This window comes from Alexandromys fortis, unplaced genomic scaffold, assembly GCF_014885135.2.
Source record: "Alexandromys fortis isolate MF-2015 unplaced genomic scaffold, M_Fortis_MF-2015_v1.1 scaffold_133, whole genome shotgun sequence".
Lineage (NCBI taxonomy): Eukaryota > Metazoa > Chordata > Mammalia > Rodentia > Cricetidae > Alexandromys > Alexandromys fortis.
In genome coordinates, this window is record NW_026068030.1 from 2,562,561 (window position 1) to 2,589,668 (window position 27,108).

At 34.4% G+C, this 27,108-nt stretch overlaps 1 long non-coding RNA gene across 1 annotated transcript in view; it reads right to left on the minus strand.

The window, feature by feature from the left end:
• Positions 1–21,158: 21,158 nt before the first annotated feature.
• Positions 21,159–27,108, minus strand: part of LOC126515090 (uncharacterized) — a 60,638-nt gene continuing 54,688 nt past the window's right edge. Inside the window, exon 3 of the long non-coding RNA XR_007595751.1 lies at positions 21,159–21,200. This is a non-coding gene — a long non-coding RNA (uncharacterized lncRNA). The remainder of the gene's footprint in view (positions 21,201–27,108) is intronic.

A 27,108-nucleotide genomic window follows, 5' to 3' on the forward strand; every position in this document is an offset into this window, starting at 1 on the left:
AGAGAAGAGTATGTTACAACTAAATATCTGATTCTTAAAAAGGTTTCTGAAGAGATAGTTATTTCTTAAAAATGCCACATTTAATGGTAACATATTTCTCAATAATATTTGCAAATTTCTCTGTTTCTTCTCTGAAATTTTATTTTTACAGACTTTATTTCCTGTTGATCACAAAAATCAGCATAATATAAATTTTGTAAGAAAAATATGTTTTTATTTAATAATTTTTTAAAAATATCAATCCAAATTGCCACTCTCTCCCCTCCTCCCATTCTTTCCACACACCCTCCTACTTCACGCTCACCTATTCCTAAGAGAGGGTAAGGCACTTTGCTTTGTGGGTGGTTCAAGACCTCCCTACTACATCTAAGCTGAGCAAGGTATACATCCAAAGAGAATAGGATCTTAAAAAGGCAGTATGTGAAGTAGAAATAAATCCCAGTGTCACTGCCAGTGGCTCCTTAGTCTGCCCCAGCCATACAACTGTCACCCACATTAATAGGGAGGGGGACTTGATTGGGGGAGGGGGAGGGAAATGGGAGCCTGCAGTGGGGAAGAGACAGAAATCTTTAATAAATAAATAAAAAAAAATAGAGACAAGTTTGGTCCTATGCTTGTTCCTTCCCGGTTCAGCTTATCCACTGAAACAGTTTACCTGAGCTGGGAGCTACCAATTCCAGCTGGAATGCGGAAGAAAAAAAAAAAACTTAAGAAAGAAACTATTCTAATATCCTAAACTGCAAAATTTTCATTAGAAATTCAAAGCATTGACGTATCATCACCGTCTCATGCCTCACCCTAGAAATCCTCATTTGACTTTGTGGAAACAGATGTATTTGTGCATGGAACTTTAACATTCCCCAGACATCTGAAGGATACAGAGATGTTAGTAGTCTATTCTAGTGTTCATCATTCAGTTATCAAACTTTTATTTAATTTATTGGCTTTGGGTATTAGTGAATTTGTTGTTGCTGTTATTACTGAGTGCTCGATGTTTTTCTATGACTCTTCATTGAGGTTATCCTTCACTCTTACTGTTAGATGTTCAAATGATGAATGGCCATGCACTATGCCGAAATTAACAGAATGAATGTAGTTCACATGTATAGAGGTTCTAATATCTGATTGAGCAATACAACCTTTGCGTACTCAAATACTGGGTTCTTATTTCAGCTTTTCTAATAGTGTACTCCATATTAATGGTACATCTCTTTGCATATGGATGTATGTGTTTGTTCATATGTATAAGTCATTAACCCAAGTCTGTGTGTGTTTGTTTGTGTGTTTCCACATGTTTGTATATGTCTGATACATATACATGATACAGTGTCTATGATCAGGAAAAATTGCACCCATATTTGAAATTCCCTAATGAATAAAGTGCACCTTGTTATAAAAGCTCAATAAAACACTAAAAAGTACCCTTTATGTAGATTTGGATTGTTGTGATTTGAATCTGAAATGCCCCCTATAGGCTCGCATGTTTGAAAACTTGGTCCCTGGATGCTTCATGTTTTGGAAGGCTCTGTGACATTTATTAAATTGAACCTAGTTGAAGAAAGGAGGTCACTTGGGATAGGCCATGATGGTTTACAACCCTACCAACTTCTCAATCAGCCTCTGCTTTTTTATCACAGACTTAATGCGACCAGCATTTATAGGCTTCTGCTACCACACATCCTCTGCCATGAAGAAGTGTGTCTCTTCTTATATTATAACCCCAAATTAACCCTCTTTCCTTAAGTTGATTGATTGAGATGTTATTTTACAGCAATTAGGGAAGCAAATGACACTTATGTCTTCTTAACCTGAAAATGATGTGCTTAGTTCTCCATCCCACATGCTTTTTGAACCAATGCTCCAGCAGCCCCTAGGATGTCTAAAGGAGCCTTTCTCACCTCTAAAGAACACAAACCCCCTCTGCTTCATTATCATTTTATTGCCATAACAATTCACTTTAGACCGTTAAGTTCTAATTTAAAAAGATTTCTGACAGTCATTTTAAAAGTTTATGAAAATTTTCTTAAATTAGAACCCATAATATGCTTCTATGTCAAGAAGTCACAGCACACTTCAGAACTCCTCTTTCAATTATCATTGATAATAATTAAAAATCCTCTGTTTTTGATATTTCAATTCATCATTCATTTTGTCCCTATTCTTACTCCATCACTCACTATTTGTGTTCTTCTTTTTGTTTGTGTGTGTACATGGAAAAGTAATTTCATACAACCAAGGGTAGTGACTGACTATGTAGCCTAATGATGGGATTGCAGGAGGGCTCCACCATATGGGGTATATACTGTGTTGTAGATTAAACTAGGATTTCAGCTATGCTAGACAAGCTCTCTAGGGACTAACCTATGTCCCTGGCCCCACATTGCTTTGTTTAAGTGCCAGGTATTTTCTTTTATTTAAGATTGGCTTATTGTACAAATATTTTGGATCTTTTTATATCACAGCCACAATTCAATCAAAGGGAACTATTTAGATATGTGATATGTGGAGAATTAGAAGTATTTGTTTTCTGATTTGTAAAATAATTGGAGAGCCGCTTCCTGTTTACTATGAAGAAGCAATAGGAAAGCACAGGTAAAGTGGGTAGTACAGTATTCAATTAATGTTGGGCCTCTTCCCATTATCTTGTAAAAAAGTTACATTCAATTAATAAATAATTTGAGGGTCAGCCTTCCCTAATATCCAGTCCAAATCAAAGCCCTTGGTGAAGAGGCCTGTCTGTGTGGCTTCCCTTGTGTTCATTTCTGTCCATTTACATTCTATTGATATCTTGCTTTGATGTCTCCAACTACAGCTAAATAAGATTTGCATTTTATATGGATGGAGAAAACACCACCAAAAAATGATTCACCAGCTGAGCACTGGCGAGGGAAAGGAAAGCAGATGCCTGAGTTCAAGGCCACTTTGGTCCATAGAGCAAATTCCAGAAGAGCCAGGACTACACAGAGAAACCCTGCCTCAAGTCACCACCACCGCCACCAACAACAAAAAGTTTGATCTGCCAGAAAACTAGCTAAAAACGAAAATGATTCATGTACTTGTGTTTCCAAGGATAGATGAAGAAGTTACAGCCTGCTCATCCAATTCCTGGATGATGACAGATGTTCCTTCCTGTTGAGCATCATCTTCAATCCCCATTATTTGTGAGGAAGGAAAATAATATCGTGGAGGTGGTTTGACAAAGGAAGACTGACAAAAGGGGTGAATTTCTTTACTGAACATAGCAATGTGCTTTGACACATCAAACCCCCTGTTCCTTTTACTTCTGTTCTTTGACTTGTTTTAAAATTCACTTCAGGTATGATTTCTAGTGCTCCTATTTACCTTCTAATCACTCAAAACAAATACCAGGCCTACTGCTTCTTTATTGTTGCCATGGGTTTCTCTCCTGAAGCATCTAATACCTGGGTGGGTGATAGGCATTTCAGAACATGCTAAGATCTATGATCAGGACAGGAACTAGGTTGAAAGGATTGAATATTTTAAGGTATTCTCATGTGTTAATTCACATCATTCCTATCTATCTATCTATCATCTATCTATCTATCTATCTATCTATCTATCTATCTATCTATCTATCATCTATCATCTTATGTTTGATTGAAGGGACATAAATCTGAAGTGTCAATTGCATCTCTCATTAAGATTGTTCCCATATTTAATAAATTAATTGAAACAAATGAGAATTCACTTCTAGGTTGTGGCAAAAAACTACTCTTCTGATCTTCACTTAAAACACAAAAGACAGTATAATCTTTGTGTGAACAACAATGAGGAAGAGGTGAGAGGAACAGTAAATGTTTTATTTTCTCTCCAGAAAGAAATCATTCTCTCTTGCCATTTTAAGATGAATTTTGCAAATGCTTGTTTACAAATCCCAGAAAGTATGAAAAATGAGGAATCTGACAGATCTCAATCTAGAACCCAGCATAAACTAGATAGGTGTACAATAAATAGTTATGCTCTACCTTTCTAAAGACAACAACTCCACGGAACAAGTGTACAGATAATCATCAGGGTACATTCACCAATGGGGTACACAGATCATCAGTCCCAAGAGTCTTAGACAAGACTTCATACGACTTCTGAGTCACAAATACACATATCTGTGTTTTACTTCACTTTTGGAGTTTTTTGCTAAGGTGATGCTATTTATAGATAAAACACCTGACTATTATATCTTCTTATGTACTTTGATGTATTTCATAGTAAAATACGGATTTAAAGTCCAAACAGTTTGTATTGCATTGTTAATGCAATTGTTATTATTTAAATTTTGAGTTTAGATAATGTGACATGTGTATTTATATATGTACAAAGAGGTTATATTGTTTATACACAGAAATAACTAGATTTGAGATGCTTAATGAATATAGTATCAAGAGTTCATCTCTGCTCTTTATTTTACTTTGCCCCCTAGCTTCTTATCTGCAGGCTGAGTGACAGATGGCATTGGCATTGTCTTTGTTTAATTAAAGATCTGTGCTCAATGAAAAAGGACATCACTGACTAATTGTTCTATAATGAAACATTCTACTCAGCCACTCCATACATCTCTAGTTGAGAAAGCAGATCGCCTCGTGCCCTATGGCCAGTAAAAGGTGAACTCAGTTGATTGAGAAAGAGATTTTTTTTTGCTTGAAATGTTAATGTATCATACATGTACATTATTGTATTTAAACAGCATTTATGTTATTAAAAACTTAAACTCAAGATTCTTTCTTAATTGCACAAGTATATATTTCAAGAAAATCCAACATTAATTTTTTTGGGTGACATGTAAAGGATTCTCTCCCACATTTAAAGACATATTATTAAGTTCTATGAACGAATCCAAATGATTTGATGCCCCCTTTATTTTATAATTTATTAGTGGTATTAAAATTTCACTTAAGATTCACTTAGTTATATGTTATGAATTCCCCTAAGATGTGTCTCATTCTCAGGAATATAAGAACTCCAAATGGTGTGTAACTCAATGTGAAGTTTCAAAAGAAAATTTTCCAATAGGATTACTGCTTTATAGTCTATATGTTATTACCCCAAAGCTTTATGGGCCACTGGAAAAATGTGCCCTAGCAGCTCTCAATATTGATTCAACTGATAGTTTATAGACACTAAGTGCTTCCTTACTCTGTGCACACTAAATTTCCTGTGGATTTTCTGATTATTAACATGGACTTCTGTATATTATAATTAACTCTGTATTAGCAACACAGTGGGTATTATCAGACATATTTTAAGTATGAGAAAGCACTCTTAAGGTAAAGCTACTGCCGGACCCTGGGAAATTTGCATGGCTAAATATTGCACCTCTTTACAGGTAGGTACCATAAAATGGTTCATGGAGATGGGAACATAGTTGCTTCTTAACTGTGTAGGCTGTGGATGCATGCCATTTCAGACAAGGGTTTGGACCATCTACCTTGTACATGTTAAAATATATACACATGACAAATATAATAATCTAGTAATCATTTTGATTATGATAGACAAAATTATGTCCATCATATCTGATTATGATAGAACAGATAGCACCAAGTGACAGATGGCAGTTCCTTGTGAAAGAATGAAAAACAGTGCATAAGAAAACAAGAAGAAAAAAAATTGAGAGAGAAATTAAGAGGAGAAAAGGCAAGCATAGCCATAAAATCTCTTTTAATTTTTTTTCTTTTGTTTGACAGTAACTTATTCTAACTTTGTTGAGAAATAAACAATTCCACCATAAATTCTCTGATTATGCTCTATGAAATCTTCCTTTGTACAGTATCTTGAGAGATACAATAAATTCCATGTTATATAATAAATCATTCTGCTTAGGTTAATACAGAGGCCCCCTATTCTGACTGTCGTCAGAGGAAATGTATTCACTTTTTTATAATTAAATTGAAATGTGCATGTCCAGCTGTTTCTAGCATAGTTTACAAGTAAGAAAACCATTCCTTAAATCATCTTACAATGACTAATATTTGAACTGGGTATAATGCCAAATGCCCACAATACCATTACTCAAAAATCTGAGGCATGATTATTACAGGTTAAATAAAAACATGTGCTAAATAGTCAGAATGTGTTTTAATTAATTAATTAATCATGAATAGCATTCTATTAAATAAAGCAAAAGCCAGTATCTAAAAAGTCATATAATATATGGTACAATGAATTATGTTTACACTGTGTTATAAGTCTGCCTTTTTTCTATTTCCGTCTAGTGTGTGGGCCAGTTCTTGTCTCCCTTGAGCTGGCTTTCCCAGTCTGAGCTGATGCATCAGTTGCAGGACGCAGAACCCTGTAGTATCCACATAGCAGATATGGGCAGTGGCATACAAAGCACAAAGAAATGACTGGCCTATTTTACAGCTCTTCTAAAGTTTCTTTAGAACAACAGGGAGATAAACTATGTTCATAAAAGTTTAGTCATTTTATATTTTGCTCAGTTGAAAGGCCTTGAAATTACTTTAAATCCACTTTCTTCTGCAGTCACAGCTAGAAAACACAGAGATAATGGATTGGACTCTGCTAATGACATACCTAAAATTAGATGCAAAGTTATTAAAATTTTAGTTTTTATGAATGAGGACAAAAACCTCATTTCCCAAAACCTGTCATATTTAAATTGTTCTGTCTCATTTGAGGCCCTGATAGATTAGGTCCAGTCTCATGGTAGCCAGGATTATAAACTGATTTTTATCCAAAAGAAAGAACCTTCAAAAATACATAATTTTAAATTCTCTTCATAATGTCATGTTTTATAGCTCCTCTCTTGAACACTTGAAAATGTCTATAAGCTTCATTTGTTAATGTTTACAAGTAGCCAATATCTAAAAACATTAATTATATTTTGTTAAATTAACTCTTTACTCACATATATAGTAAACATCATAAGTGTACCTTATCCTATTTTAAAGATAATATACTTTGGATAATTAATAAGAAAAAATAATTTTCCAATCTTTCTCCACATTTGTCTTATATTATATAATATGGTGTTTTCATTCCTCCCTTCCTTTGCTCAGGCTACTAGGTGAACATATACACACATGTCAATTTTCCTGACTTGTGTGTTTGAGCCAGTTGTTGGTGTTGCCCTTTAAAGTCATTAATGCCTAACTTCTTATGCTTTACACACCAGGAACTCACTCACTGATGTCTATTGGTATGGGAAATATAGTGAATATATTCATAAGGTATACTTGGCTAATTCCCTCACTCATGATTTGTTTATATTTACCCTGCTGCTCATAAATCTCTCAAGAAGCCTGTTTATAATTTTAATTTATCCCCCTCCTAACAATTCCAGACTTTATATTTTAAATGTATGTGTGATGAAATTAAGTCAGCTATGACTACAGAATATATGACACCGAATAAAACTTGGGGTATGAAAGAAATTATAGATTCATGGACGTCTCCGGGTAGATTCTCAAAGCTTTAAGGGGTAGGAAGGCAGTGGGTAGGAAAAGAAAAACTCAAATCATGTACAGCATGGATTTAACCTCAGTCAATCAGAGTAAGCCTAGCTGACTGTACAATGCAGTCAGCTCTGACTTGATAATGCTACAAACTAAATTCATACATAGGTGATAGCAGTATTAAAACTCAAACTCTATGGCATTTTTTTGTCATTTTTCATTACTAAGTAAATATGACTATAACATGAGGGTATTATGTCTCATGATAAGAGACAGAGCAAGATGAAACTTTAACGGCAGGAAAAATCCCAATTGGCTTCACCCTTCAGGGATCTTGGGAAAGCCTTATTCAATGACCACTTGATACATACTTTGCCAGATGGTGTCATAGGATCTATCTTACTCATCAAAGAAACTAGAACTTGCCATATTCCAATTAAGCACATTTATGTGTCTAGGAGTGGATAAAGGAAACAAATCTTACAAAATATAGTCTTCTATATTGATTTCCAATACTAAAAGAGCAATGTTTTTTTTTTTTTTTTTGCCTAGGATATGTGCATGATGACAACATTTTCTTTATACAAATCAAAGTATAAAAAGACATTTTCATTGTATCTTACAAAGGGTCCATGAGACAGGAGCAAAACTAGATGGTGGAATATGACTGTTTGTTGGTTGGTTGGATACCTGCATGGATCTCTTGTCATAAACATTTGAATAGTCTAGCCTGGTTTATGTTTTCCTGGGGTGGAAGTATACACAGGTACCACATTCACAAGGCTACAACTCTGCGGTACCAACCAGGATCAGTTTATTTGATTTTGCTCGGTTGTTTGCTTAATGCTCCTGGTTTTGCAGCAAAGAATGCTGTGTTCTGTTGCCTTGTGATTAGAAATGTTTCCTTCCCTGTACTTAAAATGTGCAAAGTCCAAGACAGGAACTGGTTCCCCTTGTGTTTTTTTTTTTGTTGTTGTTGTTGTTGTTTGTTTGTTTGTTTTTATCATGGCCTTCTCTCCATGCCTTGTTGTTTAAAAGTTTTTTTTTTTTTTTTTTTTTTTTTAAAGTAAGGGTGTAGATGACCAGATATCCAAATGAGAGCAAGGAAACAATGCTTCCTCTCCAGGAGCAGAAACTTCCTGTTCATGTGGTAGCATATGCAAAATATTTGAGAGAATTATATGATTAATGAGTAGTTCACCTAATACAATGTATTGATTAAAGCTTGAAAAAATAATATAAGTAGGATTGAAAACCAGTAATCTCAAATTAAACTTGATAAATAGTGAATACAATTAAGCTTTCATTAGTTGAAAGGAATATATTTTAAAGATTTTTGAAGTTTATTTCTCAAAGAAAATTTAAGCATTCCACTTACTTTGATACAATAGTTTTTACACTTGAAAACACATTTTAATTATACAATTACTATATATATTTAAGGGCTAGTTTTAATTTTATATTAGAAGAACATTCGATAAGATTTCTCTCATAAACTGTGATAAACTAAGGTTATGAAGTGTTTATATCCCTGCTCCTAGAAAGCTCACAATTTATTGGAGAAGACACATGTCACCATAACTGAATTTGGATTTGATCTTCCTCTGACCCACTTCTTTAATTCAATAATGAGGAGTTAATCAGTATTGGTATCTTTTGTCATTGTTAGCAGTCACCAAGTAATTTGCCTTGAAGTTATTTATGGCAATGGCTTTACCTCTTTTTGGGAGACATCTTCACCTTACCATATTCCCTTACTTTTGTGTAAAACCTCCAAACTATCAGGGTAATATACTGTGTATAATCTTTAGATGGCATTTAAACTGGGGTTGGCTAAGTAGTTTTTAAAAACTTGGCCAATAGACAAAATTTATTAAAAAATTTAGACAAATAATTATTATTTGTTAATGGCTAAATATTACATGTAACATTTGTTAGAATAGAAAAATATTGTCTCTTAAGTTTCTATCTATCTTTTTGAAATTTAATCTAAGACTTACACATCGTGAACCCAGCTTTGACAAAAAGAGGCTCTTTGTATTTGTTGGTCGCATCTGTCACTGAATAGTTCAGAAAGGATATGAGAGCTTTGTGTTGAACTACAGAGAATGCCTTAATTATGCATTGGGCATTTTGTTTCTTATACACCTGTAGAACCTATCTCTACTGAATGCAGGCTTTATATCTGACAAATGATATTCCTGAACTGGGATTTTGTTCCACAACAAATTAATAGGTGAATGATTCCAAATGTTCTATTTAGCCTGACTCGCTTTTCTTCCTCTTAAAATGCTGTAGTCACAACAGTGGGAGAAAAATACAGTAGTATCCCTTGGGACCGGATTATATTTAATTGGGGAGGAATCTCAACTCTCACTTGTTTTTAATTCATCAGATAAGATTTCATTTGGAAAGAGTCTGTACACTTCTTTTTTTCCCCAAGCATACACCAGCATCAAATTTCAAGTAGTGATCTGAAAACTGAGTTTCTGTATTCTGTTATCAACATTTTTCTTCATGTAGCATCAATGATTAATCAGGAAGACTAGACTCTAACTCTGAGAATTGTCAAAAGACATCTGCTCTATTATTTAGGGTTGACATCCTTGCTCTATTAATTATGAATATATTGGGTATTAGAAATGTTCCATTGTCCATTGGAATTTCATTTTCTGTACTTAAGGGCTTTACATAAAGTGTTGTCACAGATTTTTGCTAGTTTCACTTAAGTAGGTAATTGTGGAAAAATTCTTAGATATGGAATTTTGATTACAAAACATATTTATACTTTTTCCAAGTTAAAATTGATTGCCTTGGGTTATGACTGCATGATTACTACAAAAATACACCACACAATGCAGGCTGTTGGTTTGTAAGGACACCGGAATGTTTTCGTATTTTTAGGAACTGCAAATTTGGTGAACACAGATTTGACATCTACAGCCTCATGCTAATGAATAACCCACTGTTCTATGTTTCAAATGACACCATAGAATCCCACCAGGACCTTGGCCAGCACATTATCAGTAAAGTGGTGGTCCTGCTAATGAGGCTACTTTATGAGATTGGATGGATATTGGATAGTTTGTGGTGTATCATTTGAAATAAAAAATATTTTCCTTCAAAGTAAATATGGTTTCATTGGACACCCCTCACAGTTTTTCCAGTGACATGATCATCACTTTCACAGAAATATAATAGTCTGAAAAGCAAATGTTTAACTTCTCCTGCAAAGGAATCTGCAATCGAATTCTCAATGTGGGGTTAATTGCACAGTAATGGAAGAGAAACCTATTGGGAAAAATAGCATGGCTTTAATTTCCATTGATGAATATTTGTATGTGTTTCCATATTTTTTTTAAATGCCGGAGCATCCACAAGTAATAGAATGCCTTTTAAAGATGTTGGCAATGATAGGTAGTATCTTATATTTTGTCAATATGCTGAGAAATCAACAAACACACAATAACTATAGTATACAATAATAATAATTAGTAATTAATAAAATTAATAATACATTAAAGGCAGTCTGGCTTTCTTGTTGTCAGAAGGCAGCATATTAATCCTAATTGACAATGCATTCTAAAGCTCAAAATCATTAATCTTGCACCAAAATGAAAATAAATAATATACCAGTTACTCTGTATTGCTCCTGAGGTCTGAGTTTCTACAATTATTTGTGTTCACCGCCACGGAAGGTAGAGTTAACCTGGGATATAAACTATTGTTAGTATACACATTTCCTCAAAAATAAACACAGATACATTACCTGTATTTTTCTAATTATTTCAAAAATTTTATGAGAACTATCAACATGCTCCCTATTTTAGGACATGAAGAAATTTATCTGAAAGAATATGCATACTTTTCTGGTATGACTGATATACAGATTTATGAATCAGAATGCATTTTCTATTCCATGCTCCTATATCATTATTATGACAATTCTTATATTGAAATTTAATGTAGGAAGAATGGACTTACAGAGAGATACGTTTTCTTTCTAAATTGCCACATTGTTACAGGTGAACAATGGCTAACCAGTAAGACTATGACAAATTCAATATAAAACTCCATTAATTAGGACAATATCAGGATAACCCAGTAGACCAAAATGACACATCAGTCATGAACTAGTACATACATAAATGTCCAATTAATTTTCAACATAAGTATCAGAAAACTCCATGGTGGTAACTTTCAACCACCAGACTTAGAAAGTCAGATGTCAACAAGGAACAGAATGAATTCTTACCTCATACAATTGCCAAGTTAATTGTAGGTCACACATAGTCCTCAATATTCTTTTAAAGAGTTTTTTGAAGCTAGTTCAAAAGAATGTTCGTGGTTGAATCTTAGGTAGTTATTCCATAGAAATGAATAAGACATTATGCATGAAAATTATAGCAAATTAGAGCTCATTAAACTTACAAAATAATACAAAGAAAACTTATGCTCCTTTAAGAAAATGAGGAATTAAAAAGCTGAACCATGGGGGAAATATTCATTTTTAATGTTGCTGACAAAAGACTTAGATACAAATGTTGCTAAGTATTATAGATGAATTGAGAAAACAACAACACAGTAAAAAGCAGTCATGGCTTGGGGAATATATAAAGATGAAACAAACACTGATAAGTATAATAACATTTTATATTGTAAGTTATCAGTCATATATAAATTAAAACATAATTGAACATCACTATGCATAAAATGTAACAGATACAATTAAAAATATCCAAGACAGAAATCAAGAGTTGTGACAGAAGTGCAGTGTATGAATACAGCCTTTCTGTTGGGAATGAAATATGATGCATTTTTGGAAATCTCAGGGTTTGATAAAAATAAACACACAGTCATATTTCTCACTTTTTCATATTTACTCTAGAAATAAAAGCAGATGTGCACAAAAAGACTTACAAAAGTATGTTTAGAACAACAATCTTTCAGGGCAAGAAAGTGGAAAAAGACAAGAATCCTAATAATAACAGAAAGAAGAAGCAAAAATGAATGTCACTGTTATACTTTCTGAGACTGAGATTTTGTGTTAAGTAGGAACAAGCGGTATATGTCCTTTTCTACCTTATTTCACTAAGCACAATGCCATGAGTTTAGTGTAGTATTTTTTTAATACCTATGAAATGGAGATAACGAAGTTTGTATCAATTGCAAATGGTTATATTAAATGTGGTATACATACACCGTGGAAAACACTTCAACCAGGAAAAGGAGAAATCTGTGCTGTATTTTGACTACAACAATATGTGTATTTTTAATTTGAATTGATATCAACTTAAAACAATTATTTTGAAGCTGAGGAAGAATTTACCACTGGCATACCGTGACTGGAAGCTCTGTTATGTTATGGAGAACATTAATAACCTCCTGAGGATATATGCATGTATGCAGATCAGCTTGTGACTATTGTGGGCTTGTAACTTTCTGAGGAAATCCTCACAGGAAATTGCCCCGTAATACACTATTCATCAATGTTTTGTCACAATACACTTAAGTTGCTTCTTCCCTGAGATAGTCTGTGGCACAACTTCACACAATATCACTCTGATCACCCTGAAAGCAGTTTATTTTTAAACCAAAATTAACTTTTGTGTTTTTCTTAAATGTGTTTTGTGTGTATCATTCTTAGTTCCATCGTAGCAGTATCAGACTTCTTAGTCTTCTTATTCTGCTTTCTAATTTATAGAAAGGTTTAATAATATTTATTTTACATTGATGTTCACTTCAATGTTCTTTTGTGAGTTGAGCATTTACATTAAAGTAGTCAAAATGCTAGAATGTATAATCTTCAAATTGTTCCTGCTTTGATGCATTAATAATGAAAATAATAATAATAAAAATCTACCGGTTCCTCCCAGAGCTGCATCATTGACTAAGGTGAGATTTGCTTATACTGTTAGTGACTGCTTCTGAATTTACTTGGGAGTATGACTGGGTTAATGTTATTTGGGGAAATTCATTTAATCTTTAAGTGGAGACACCTAAGTCCTTCCTGTAAATCATGAGTAGGTTGGGTTGCATCAGGTTGAGAAATTTCCTATTGAGTGAGGCTCTAAGCATATCAAGTTATTGCCAGTATGAAAAGCCCTTTGTCTCTGTAAATTCGGAGTTGATGTAACTCACATGGGGCACCAAATGAAGGAAAGAAGTTGCGCTCCCTCTAAATTGTGCAGAACAAATACCCCAAACCAAAGTGGTGTCTGGATCATTATTACTACAGAGATCTAAGAAAAATAGTGCTTTGAAGTTAGTTCCTTGTGGCTAGTCTCTTTTATTTGATATGGACGCATTGTGCAAATTCATTTCCACATGAATAATACATAACGGCAATAATCTCTATTATCAGAATGTGAGGCATTCATAAAGTGTAGTCTCGGTGTCTAAAGGAAGTGCAACAGATGATTAATGCCCAGCTTTATTTTATAACCTGTTCAGACTCTTCAATTCTTTCCATCTTTTTGTTTAAAGAGTGGTGAAATTGTTACCAGAGAAGTGATTTGGAGAAAAACTGATTGTTGATTTTTGTTTGCCTCCTTATCTCACTTTATATTTTATACACAGTACGTCAGCTTGCACAGATCAGGATTTCAAGAAAGAGTTTAGTGAGTTTCTTCCTCAATCAGCTTTGTTCTGACTATTGCAAGGGATGGGTTAGAGACAGGGTTTAAAATGGTGGTTCTCAACTAATAAGGAAGCAATTATGTTGTGATAAAACATGCAGTAAAAGCATCTTGACAGATTTTTTTCCTCTCTGCCTCTCTTTGACTTTATTTTGCACATGGAATTGCTTTCAGAGTCTCACTTTGCTGTACTCAGTCCCACAAGCTGTAAAATTAGGATTCCTCTGTTTCTCTGTACTGTTTCAACATATATATCATAATAAAAGATATACATGAATCATCTTTGATTTTCTGTAATAGAACATGTGAGGTAGATGACATGGTCACAGCCAGGTCTCCATTTAGGTTCATGGGTATTCTTTCTTTATTCTAATACTTTGATTCTTTAATTTTTTTCATATTGGTCTCCAATTTGTATTAAACATATTCCTTCATCATTACCTTCTTTAAAGTAGCCATAATGACTCTCACCCAACCTCTTTTCCAGCTGCATGTGCTACAATTTGTTTGGAGGTTATTTTTGTTGCTGTTGGTGTAGTGGTTGACAATGCTTTGTATCCAATTAATGCCTCCAGCCTGCAAATGGTTGTGAGGCCATCCACTGAATCATGGGTATCCCACCGGGAGCCACTCCCCACGGGAAAGTCACTCTCCCTACCTTCACAGTCACCCAGTGACAACAGCTCCTCTAATAAGGACGGGCATCAAGATCCCTCTGTTGTCCGTGTTGGCATTTTTTACTGGTCTAGCTCTGTGGAGGTCTTGTACAGATAACCACAGTGTTGTACATCCATGCACACAAATATGCATCATGTCCAGGAGTTAGCATTTTATGTTTCTTCTGCAAATCTACCAGCTCTTACACTTTCTATCCATTTTCTGTGATGTTCCCTGAGGTTTGGATAAGAAAATCTTGATATTAAAGATTGATTCACAGCTGAACACTCATGGTGACTTGGTAAATCTAAGCATAATGGACTCCTTTCCATTAATGGATTAAATAACACGAGCTCATTAAAAGAATTGTAAAGATGCCAGTTGGCAGAAATTTAAATTCATTTATGTTCAACAAGTCTTGAAATTAAAATATTGCTTATTTTATTTCTCCCTAGAAACAGTGCCACACTATATTATACAATCATAAGAATATGACCAAACTCAAAAGCTCAAACTAATATTTTTTAAGATTAAAATCCAATGGGAACTTCACTGGGTATGCTTGCATGTTTGACTGACTTAACATGACTGTGCATTTTTTAAAATGTAAGAATTATTGTCTCTGTATAATAATTTAGACTTTGAGGTTGTTTTATTAAGACCCCAGAATCATTTCTTATAGTTATTTATATGAAAATCCACAGATAAATTTACACACAGTGACAGGGACTTCCATATCCCACTTTCATCATTAGACAGAGCCTCTGGACAAAAGTTAAATGGACCAATATTAGAGTTTAATGTCAGAAATCAAATAACCTAATAAACATCTACAGAACACTTCACCCAAACACTAAATACCACACTTTTCTCTCGGCAGTCCATGGATATTTCTTCAACATTGACCACATGCTGGGACACAAAATAGCTCTTAACTAATAAAGAAAAAATTAAATATCTTCATACATATTGTTAAAACAATGGCAGGGACATCCAGATTGACTTTTAGAGGACAAATGGCACTTTTGACAAGGCTCATTCGTTAGGTAGGTTTGAGCTGTACTTCAAACACTACATATTCTCTGCCTATAGAGTCTTAAAGAACATTTTATTCTGTCTCCCAGACTTCATTAGGGGAATAAAGTTCAATGTGGATGTGCAGATGACAGCACAAAGAACACTTTTCCTCCTCCAAAATGATAAGAAATAAAACAAAGAAAGAAATCAATATACTATGAAGCTTTCCTAAGCTTTAGAAAAGCTTTATACTTTCAAAAACTTTCTTAGTAAATCTGTGGTTCATGGCATAACATGAGAGGTTGGCACTTAGAAAACAGCTCAGTGGGTAAAGCTGATTGCTGCACAAGCTTGGTAACCTGAGTTCAATCCCTAAAACTATGAGATGGAGGAGAGAACAGACTTGATAACGTTGCTCTCACACCTGAGCTTCTGCCCAGTGTCATATATATGCATGTCCACTTTACACACACACACACACAAATAACATTGGTTATTTGGGCTTTGTATTCTACAGTCACTCATACTATCCATGTAATAAGGGATGATCACACTTATTGAATTTTCCTGTGACCCACTGACCATTCATGAGTGCACACTTACTTCCTACAATAAAGTTTTCTGGCCACCAGTTGCTATTCCTTTTTTACAGGTGGGAAAGCACTGAAGCTTTGCTACAATGAGTGGCCTCTCAATAGATGTAGGTTTCTTCCATGGCAAGACCTGGTTTTAATCCGTAGTCTGCTAACTTTATCAGACTCTGCTTCCTTGGAATAAGGAAAAGTTTAGTAAAATCATTTTTAGGAGACTGTGTTCATTTTATTGCTTAAGGCATTTAAGCTAAGTAGATTCCCCAAAGCACTCAGCAGATGTCTCAAATTAAAATGATGTTTCAAAAAGATAGGCTACAACAAACTTAATTCAATTGACTCATAAATTTTAGGGGTTGCAATATTTTTCTTCCTATTCCACTTGAGACTTTTAGCTAGCAGAACACTACCAACCCTTGGGCAGAACAAACAATGCTGAATTAAAACACATTGATCTGAATCAGTGGGCTTACTGTTGAGTCTTGGCCAAAGCGGTAGAATGTCATCCTCTAAACATTACAGGAAGAAATAAAAATTCTGAAGAAAAGAAATATAAAATCAAATTACACAATCATTTTTTTAAATTATAGAATGGAAAAAATCAAGTCTTCAATGTCAATCACTCTAGCTTTCAAGCTGTCATTCTGAGGTATCACTCTCCCACATCATCAGGAAGAGAACAGATTTGATTATAATGTAAGCTCATCCCTGATGCTCAGGAGTACGTCTTAAATGGCAATAGCACTTCAGTGTCTCTGTCCAAATGTGAGGATGCCTCATGGCTGCTCCATCTTTTCTTGCATCACTGTAACCATGCTGGGAGGAGGAGGAGCACAGAGATCCTATTTTCATTTTTTAATGAAAAACATCTTCACACCACAGCAGAGTGAAAATCAGTCACCCAGTTCTCCTTTTGGAATCACAGAGATGAGGCCTGTGACTGGGGCGTGGCAAGGGTAAATGCAAAAAAAAAAAAATTGTATTTATAGAAAAGTCCTAGGAAAATAAAAGTAGCTGGTGGTGCACATGGTGGTCCAGGCCTGAGACGTCAGCGGGAATGCTGCCTCTGAAGGCATAGGCACGGGACTCTGAGCTACAATGTGAGTTAGAGGCTAACCTGAGCTACTTAGAAAGATCCTGCCTCAAAGAAAAAAAAAAAACAGAGATAAAAATGAGTGATGTAAAATAGAGATCAAAACTTTTACACTTTTATTTATTTGAAAGTTTTACATCCACTTACATTCAGGTAAAAATCGCTTTAGTAGTGTTTAAGGAAGTCTTCATTTGAACTCGCCAAGCTGTTGGCTAAGTAAATAATAAATTCTGTTCAGGAATATCAGGCACTTAGAGAGCCTTCAAGACAAAAAGTAAATGGGAGATTGAATTAAGCTGTTAGGACTTAAAAGATAACTTTTACAGACACCTGTTTCCAAATTCCTTGCTACCCTTCTCATTTCGGGCATGCCGAAATCTGCATGGCTGGCAATCATCATAGCCTTTCCTAGAGATCTTTGATCAAAACTGCCATAAATTTGAACTACATCTCACATGTATAAATTTTGCACAGCAGGACTATTTGTATTTAGACTTCTTTGTAGAATTTTTCATTCCCCTATTACTCTTCTATTGTGAAGTTATTAGGAATTTCAAATGAGAAGTAATTGCTGCACATGTACATGTGCTTGTGTGTGAGAGAGAACTCTGTAATCTAGGACTGGGCACGTGTGGAGACATCGTTAGATGTCTACAAAACAATAGTTGAAGCTTTCTGAGTATATATTTGTGTGAGCATGGCAGTTTGCAGTTAATACATAGTGTCTCTGAGTAACCCTAACATGTAATCATTATCTTGGAAAGAAAAGATCTGAAAGAAGGAAAAAAAAAACCTATTTGTATTTGGGAAATTTATTTCCTTGCAGTTTTCTTTGTTTGTTTGTTTGATATTTTTTAGAAGCATTTGGATACATTCCAAAGAATTTTCACTGTGCATTAAATCACAAAATATAAGTTTTAAAAGGAGAATATTCAATGTTTAATTTCACGCTCACACACACACAAGAAACTGAAATTTGGTTCAATTCAAATAATCACAATAATTTCATTATGAATCTGTAATATTCCCCAAAGGAGGCTAAGTGGCAAATTTGAATCATGGTACATACTTTATATCAAACAGAAGGCTGAGATGGGGCAGTGGATGGCACATACCTTTAATCCCAGCAGTCGGGGAGCAGAGGCACGTGGATCTCTGTGAGTTTGAGACCAGCCTGGTCTATAAGAGCTAGTTCCAAGACTGCTAGGGCTTTTACACAGAGAAATCCTGTATTGTAAAACCAAAACACAAAATCACGGGCTGAAAATAGAAGCATCTTGATAAATTACAAAACTATTTTTCAAAAAAGTTTGTAAATTTTTATGCAAGTATAAATGTAATTTAAATTTCTCTCTAGATCACTAAAAGTTAATATTTGTGACATGTCAATCAATGTAATAAATAAATAAAACCTTGTATCAATAATGTTTCAATTGATCAATGGCCTTTCCAGATTTAATAAATTATAGAATTTATATGTTCACACTGAAATTTAAAATTACAGGCATTACATATATATATATATATCTTTTATCTAATTAAAATATTTATATTAACTCTTTAATTAAAACACCTGCTTTATATCATGAAATTAGCTATTGAGAAATATGCATAATAAAACAAAATGTTCATTTGAGATTGATAAGGCATAAAAGAAGAAGTACACATTCATAGAAATAAAATATTTTCCTTTTTGAGTTAGTGATATCATTAGTGTAGAATCTCTATCAGGTTTTGATAGTTACCCAATATTTTACAACCCTCTGTTATCAGATTGTATGTGAACGTTTGTGAAATATAAACAGTATGTCATAAATGTTTAAGATGACATTTGCATACTTCCTTCTTTCACTCAATAAATATTTTTGTTGCCTAAGAGATATTGCTCCAAAACTAATTTTATGGAAATAAAATCAGTTTTCTTATATAATCTAGTTATTACATAAATTTTATGAAGCATTTGAAAAATATGTTTCATCCCAATTTCATGATCTCATTTATAATATAATGCAAGTAATACATTAAAATATAGAAATAGGCATTTTGTGTTCTTGTTATTAATCTTGCTTCACTAGAAAATAGCTAGGACACCATGAAACTGAATACCATTTAAATATTGGGAATACTCAAGTATTTCCTAAAACCTATGGCTTATTAACTATTTTTTTAAATGATCTCTGAATCAAGGTGGAAGTGATGAGAACTGGTGAAGCAAATACTTCTTCAGAAGAAAGAAGAGATTTTCAGGAAACCAAGATTCAATGTTTGGACACTCAAGAATCTGAAGGCATGAGCCAGAAGGCTCAATCTCAGTGTTAAAAGCTATAAAGTGATGAAACTAAAGAGAGTAGAAAATACTTGAGTAAATGTCATGAGAGAGATGGAATGACACAGGTTTTCAATATGATATGAAGTGGTGGGGGAAAAATTAGACACCTTGGGAAATTTCTAACCAGGATCAGAACTGTAGACTTTTAGTGTGATGCACATCAATGAATAAAGCCACAAAAGAAGGGCATCAAAGAGGAATGATAGCTAGGGTGCTAGTGTGTGTTTGTGTGTCTGAGTGTGTGTGTGTGTGTGTGTGTGTGTGTGTGTGTGTGTGTGTGTGTGCTGAGACAGAGAGATTATTATCTATCCAATAATGTCAAAAGCACCAATCAGGAGGTTCAGTCTCCTTGCTCTCCTTTGAGTTATTCAAACAGGAGGCATTTGGCAGATCCTGGAGGAGCATGAAATCTGTCAGATGACTGTTAGGTTTAGGGGAAACAAAATAAACTTGAAAATAAACATTCCTACTATTTGAACCAAACTGTTGTTTGTGGAGGAAGCAATGCAGCTGTGCAGTGACATAGGCAAAAACTATTGTAAGACAGGAAGGAGAAAGAGAAAGGCATGTACTCAAAGGTTACCTGAAAATCCAAATTTGAGTAATAGAGTGGGAAGGAGCTGGAATTAACTACCCAGAATGATATAGCTACTAAGGAAAGCACCCCAACCTCTTTCCTCTCTCTCTCAGTCTCTCTCTCTCTCTTTCTCTTTCTCGTCTATCTATCTATCTATCTATCTATCTATCTATCTATCTATCTATCTATCTACCTTTGAATGAAAGCTCTGTCCATACTCCCTTGCTTTCTAACCTTAGGCTTTTTATAGAAGATTTTATTGAGTTGTTTCTTTTTCCCAATTGTGTGCTCTATCTTTGAGCCATAGATCTCTTGGGCTGCTCTTGATCTATCAGAAACCATGATCTTATGTGGAAAGGCAGATGTGGTTGGTCACCTGTGTGTAATGCCAGTGTTAGAAGGGAGTAGAGATAGGAAACCCGTGGAGCTTGTTGACTACCATCTTAAATCTAGGTTCAGTGGGAGAGCTTTCCTTAAGAAAAGGGAAAGTTACTAAACAGGAAACTGGACACTCTTTGCTGGATTCCATGGTTACTTCATGGGCTCTTGTTCCTGCATACACACATGTACACACACACACACACACACACACACACCAAACACACACACAGATAAGCACATATACATACATGAATGTACACATTCACACAGAAACATTTTTAAAGAATGTTTGTTATATATTAGTATATTTCAATATTAAAAAAACTTATTAATTTTTCTTTTACTTTTCATTTTAAATACCAGTCCCAGTTCCTTATCCCCCCCCCCATTCTTACATTTCTATCCCTCATCCACTCCTAAAGTTGCCAGAATAAGGAATCAATTGAATTGATGATGGGGCCAGTTGATACTCATCTATATTTTTTGCACTGGGGATATAGAAGAGATGATTATGAGTTCAAATCCAACCTGGGCTACTTCAGGCCTTTACTTTAAAAAACAAGAAACAAAATAACAAAAAGAAAGTAAAATAAATTGAATTTAGAAAAATATTTTATTGTTTGATATGTGTGTGTGCGTGCGTGTGTGTGCGCGTGTGTGTGTGTGTGTGTAGAGAGAGAGAGAAGGAAAAACAACATAGTCACGGATAGCCGTGCGAACTACATATAAAATCTGAAAACTTAGTTGTTACTGGTATTTGTCAGATAAGCTGCAGAATGTATAATTACACTGTAGCTAGCTTAAGAAGGAATATTAAAGATAATTCCTAAGGAAAAAAAGTTCCTCATAGATATTTCTAGATTTCTGTATCAAATTGGAAAAAAATGTATATTTCAAATATACATCCTAGCTTGTTATGTATCATGTAATAAACATATTGATAAAGTGCATTCATCAACATTTCATATATTAGCCCTTGATTTGTGATAGGAGCACTTAATATATACTTTCTTTCACACTGTTCAGCAGAACAGGGTAGTAATAACTGCTGACACTTTTTCATATGCTACACCTCCAGAACCTCTTCTTATAATAGAAAATTTCTACCCTATGTGGATAATACACTCTATTACCCACTGCTCCAATTGGTATTGCATCATAGGGTATCACTTTATATCATTACCATGCATCTCCTTTATTTCTGTGAGTCTCTGTAAATTCATTATATCAGTGATATCATATGCTACTCCTTGCTGTAAGTTTGGTGTATTTCACTTAGCATGATGTCTATCATATTTATTAATGTTTATTTAATATGCAAGAGTTATTGCTTTTTTATGGTAAGTAATTATTGGATGGATAGATGAATATATTTTAGTGTTTATTGAAACTCTATTTTGTCCCATAACGTGATCATTATTGATCATGCTGGAAGCACAGAAGCTCTTGGAGTTGTTGCTCCTTTAGATATAAACTCAAGAGATCACATAGGAGACAATCTTTAATACTTTGAGAAGTTTCCATATAATATTCAATAACAGCATATCAAATTAGATTGATACCAATATTACCTGACAGTTTCAATCTCTATATATCCCTTCTCTTTTAGGTTATGTAGTTGAAAGACACTTTTTCTATTTAAATATACAGACTGAAGATAAAATTACATTTCAAGTTTATGTACTTGTGACTCCTTTCTTTTAAATATGAAATAATAAAAATAGAAGAAAGACCAATTTTAGGCAAGTTTTAGAATAAGAATTAGTATAGATATATTTGAAGGAAATGCTTTCAGAACTATGCTGACAAAACTGAGACATGTAGTTTATGTAATAATTAATGTTAGTTCTTGTATGTGAGTAGTAATTCCTTAGTAGAGAAGTTTTCTGCCTGTTTTCTTTTTTAATTGTTACCATCTGATATATTGAACATAGTTTTCCATTAAAATGCTTTCTGATTTACTGTCAGCAGACAAGTTCCAATCCCTCTTATCTTTAAATAACCTCCCTAGGCAAATAATAACTATAGAGACAAAGAATCTATTTGAGAAAAATAATAACGCATAATGGAAAAGCTGTTGCCTTTGGTGGATTTTTAAATTCAATTTTCTTTTCTTGATTGAGATTGATTCTCCCATATTAGTTTTTCAGAGGTATTGGTAGAGGACAGTCGGTCATCTGTGGCTACTACATTTGGTAGTTGATAAAAAAAAATGATGAGCTGTTCTTAACAGTGGGGTGATTCCTTATTCTTTATGTTAGAAATCTGACCCCAGTTATAATCCTCATAGATGCAATGTTTGTTTTGATTAATTCCATTTTGCTTAAAAGCTGTGAATATGTATGTAGTAAATTTTAGAAAATTACTTATATTCAACCTAAGTTTTCCTGTTCCTTCTTTTTATCATTATGGCTGCTAACAGTTTTGACATTTTTGCTAAGATTTCAGTTAACACCTAAAGTTCTCTTAAATGCTGTATCAATAATATTATAAGGCAAGCACACAAACAAATTTAACAACAACTATTTTTAGAATGTCTTTATTCATGTTGCAAATGTGTTGAAAAATTGTCAAAAGTATTAAGACAGTACCCAAACTGAAATTAAAATATTTTTACCTTGACCTCTCATTTTATTTCCACCCATACCTTTATGAAGCTAAATTTACAAACTGATTTAGTGTATGGATTTATCACAAACTAAAATATATGATGATTTAAATTTTGTATTGGCATATTCATTGTAACACATTCTTTTCCCCTCCCAAATTTCTGATTTTACTTTGTGATTAAGTCATCTTTTTCTTTATATTCATCTTCCATTTTTTATTTTATATAATTTTGTATGACAATATTTTATCATCTGTTAAAACAAATAGTTCTAAGAACTTTTGTTGCAAGGAAATATTTTAACTTATTTGAATACAGACATTTTATGATTGGCACAACTTGAGAAGCAAGAATGCACCCCATGGGTAGAATCTAGGAACACTGTTAAATGTCCTGAAGCATACAAGACAGTCCCCACAGAATATAGTTTTCTAACCAAACATGTTAGCATTGCCAGAGGCAAGACAGTCTTATTGAACATGAATTGTACAGCCATTTCACCAAGCTATATTTTATATCTCAGATTTTATTGAATTCACTCTCCTTTTTTGATTAAGAAAAAACTTGATTGTCTCTCAGCTCTTTTTTTTTTACTTTGTATTTTTAGAGTTGTAATTATGACTACAATTTGAATAAAGGGCATTGTCTTTGTTATATCTTAATTAAGACCACTCCAGATCTGTAATAAAGATGCGGCTCTGCTCATTATATGTTTTCAATTCTATGTGGATAGTGAAAGAAACTTGTATTTAATTAGCTGCTCTGTGTAGTATAAAGGTGTTAATTGCTGGAAATGTGTAGAGTTTCCAAACTCTACATTTAAGGATTTAAATTACCACTACCTAAAATGTATTTTCTTGTGATAATCGGACATAGGAAATGGTTTGCAAGAGATCATTGTATGACAATTCTGAAAAGTGCTGAGCCTCTACTCTTAAAAGATTCCACATTTACCAATGACCTAGAGAGAGTAGGAGATGATGAACCATTTTATTCAAGTTAATCTGTCTTTGGAAAGAAAAGTATTTTTTTTTAATTTTTAACCAACAGATTTCCTTTTACACTTTAGAAGTATTGAGATCTTATCACATTATAAATAAACTTAGTATTGCAAACTTTCCACAAACATAAGAAGGAACACATTTGTTCTGAGCATAAGAATCATAGGCGGTTTCTGCTGGCACACAATTAAGTTCTAAGAACTTTGCTTTTTGTTTCCATGTTATTTAGTTTCTCTAAATCCTCCATTATATTCTTTTTATTAGTAGAGTGAATTTATCTCTTTTTTTATTAAAAAATTAATGCAGTCTTTTCTCATTTTATATAGGTATCCCCATTTGTTGCAAGGAACCACTTTTTTGTCTCAGCCACCCAGAACCGAAATAATCACACAAAATCTGTATTAATTAAATCACTGCTTGGGCCATTAGCTCTAGAGTTTTATTGGCTAATTCTTACATCTTAATTTAACCCATTTCTATTAACCTGTATATCACCTCATGGTCGGGGTGTACCACCAAAGTTCCAGCACATCTGACTCTGGTGACAACTCCATAATGTCTCCTGACTCCACCTTTCCTTCTCCCAGCATTCAGTCCATCCTTCCTGCCTACCTAAGTTCTGCCCTATCAACAGGCCAAGGCAGTTTCTTTATTTATTGATGGTAATCACAGCACACAGAGCGGACTCTGACATCACCCATTCCCACTCCCTCTCCTCCTCCCATCCGGATCACTGTTCCCCCAACCCACCTCCCAATTAACTTCTCAGAAAAAGTAAGGCTTCCCATGGGGAGTCAACAAATGTCTGACACTTCACTTTGAGGCAAGACCTATGCCCTCCCTCCTATATCTAGGCTGATCAAAAGGTATCCTGCCATAAAGAATGTGCTCCTAGACAACAATCCAAATACTAGGGAGAGATAAATCCTGGTTACACTGCCAGGGGTCCCACAGACTGACCAAGTCTCAAAACTGTCACTGGGCCTAGTGTGGACCTACGCAGCTTCCCCTCCCATCAGTTCAGTGTCAGTAAGCTCTCACTAGCTCAGGTCTGTTGTTTTTGTGGGTATCACCTTGATGGTCTTGACTCCTTTACTCATATTATTGCTCCTCCCTCTCTTGGACTGGTCTCTGGTAGCTTGGCCCACTGCTTCACTGTAGATCTCTGAATCTGCTTTTATCAGAAGGTTCTATAATGACAATTAAGGTAGTCATCAATCTGTTTACAGAGGAAAGCCAGTTTAGGTTTCCTCTCCACTTTTGCTTAGAGTCTTAGCTGGGGTCATCTTTGTTTATTCCTGGGAATGTCCCTAGTGCCATGTTTCCTGCTAGCCATCCCTCAATTAAGATATCTCTTTCCTTTCTCTCCCTCAATATACTTTTCCCTTCTTGAGCACCCTGTTCCTTCATGCTCTCTTCCTCCCTCCCTTTATCCCTATCCCCTGCCTTCCCACCCTCCCTTAACCCCCCAAAAAATTTTTAAGGAGATTTTTCTGTTTGTCCTTCCCAGGGGGAACGATGTATGTCTCTCTTAGGGTTCTCCTTGTTGCCTAGCTTCACTGGGGTCATGGACTGCTTATGCTTTGCTTTACGTCTAATGTCCACTTATGAGTAAGTACACTAAATAATCATGAATTGTATATTTGCTTTTGGAGGAGGTTTAGTGGTTAAAATTCACTTGCCCAGAAAACTTGAGAGCTGTTATTTTAATTAATTCCAGCAGAATTCAGGAGAATGTAATGTTGGATGTGCTGACCTGATGATCCCAGCAGCAAGCTGTCTAGCTATACTTGTCAGACTGGGTAACTCTTGGGTTTCCATTGGAAGAAACTTCCCACAAAGAATAAGGAGGAAAACAGATATCAGCCTGGGGCTTTCAACTCAATGTGTACAAGTATTTGCATTCATCAATACATACATGAGACTACGTATTCAATATGCATAAATATACTATATTATATACAGAAAAGGGATATCATGTTTACATATATGTATGATACACACAGACATGAATATATGTATCTATTGTACCTCCATGAATTGAGCCAAAGATAGAACATGTTTTAAACATTTACATCTTTATTAGCTATATGCAGATTTTTCTTATAATTCGTGAAGCACTAAAGTGCAAGATTTTATTACATGTAATATAGAGATGAGTTAAATTATGTGTGAGAATAAGCTGCAGTCATTTGTATTTGTCAACCTTGTATAAGTTGCTAGAACATTCACAAATTTGGGTATCTGTCTAGGGTGTTAGAACCAATCATACATAGATATCAAGTGAAAATTACATAGGCAGGTGTGCATTGGTATGCTGTATATATCCTTTTTATTTTCCCCAGTGTTTTTTTGTAAGTAATTTCCCTATAATTATTACAGTTTGGAAATACTGATGCTACCTTTTCTGCTTCCACATTTGCATCTAAGATGACAAGTTTGCAACATGGCATATAGATGCGTGTATTTTAGTCCATGATGTTAAATTCATATCTAGGATGCTCTAAGCCATATGCTTTCTGACCTAGTTGGCAAATTTAATTGTAGTTCTGAAAGTTTCTGTCAGTCCTGTAATTTTTATGGTTTATTTTTGTAATAATAGATTCTAGGCTGAGGATGCAGCTCAGACAGTAGCGTGTTTGCCTAGTAAAAAAAAAAAAGCACCATTGGTTTCAACTCAATATTCCATAACATCAACACTGTGAACTGACCTGAAACCCTAGCATGTCATTGTTTGAGCCAAAAGATTTGGCAACTTACTGCTCACCTTTGGCTTCACAGTGCTTT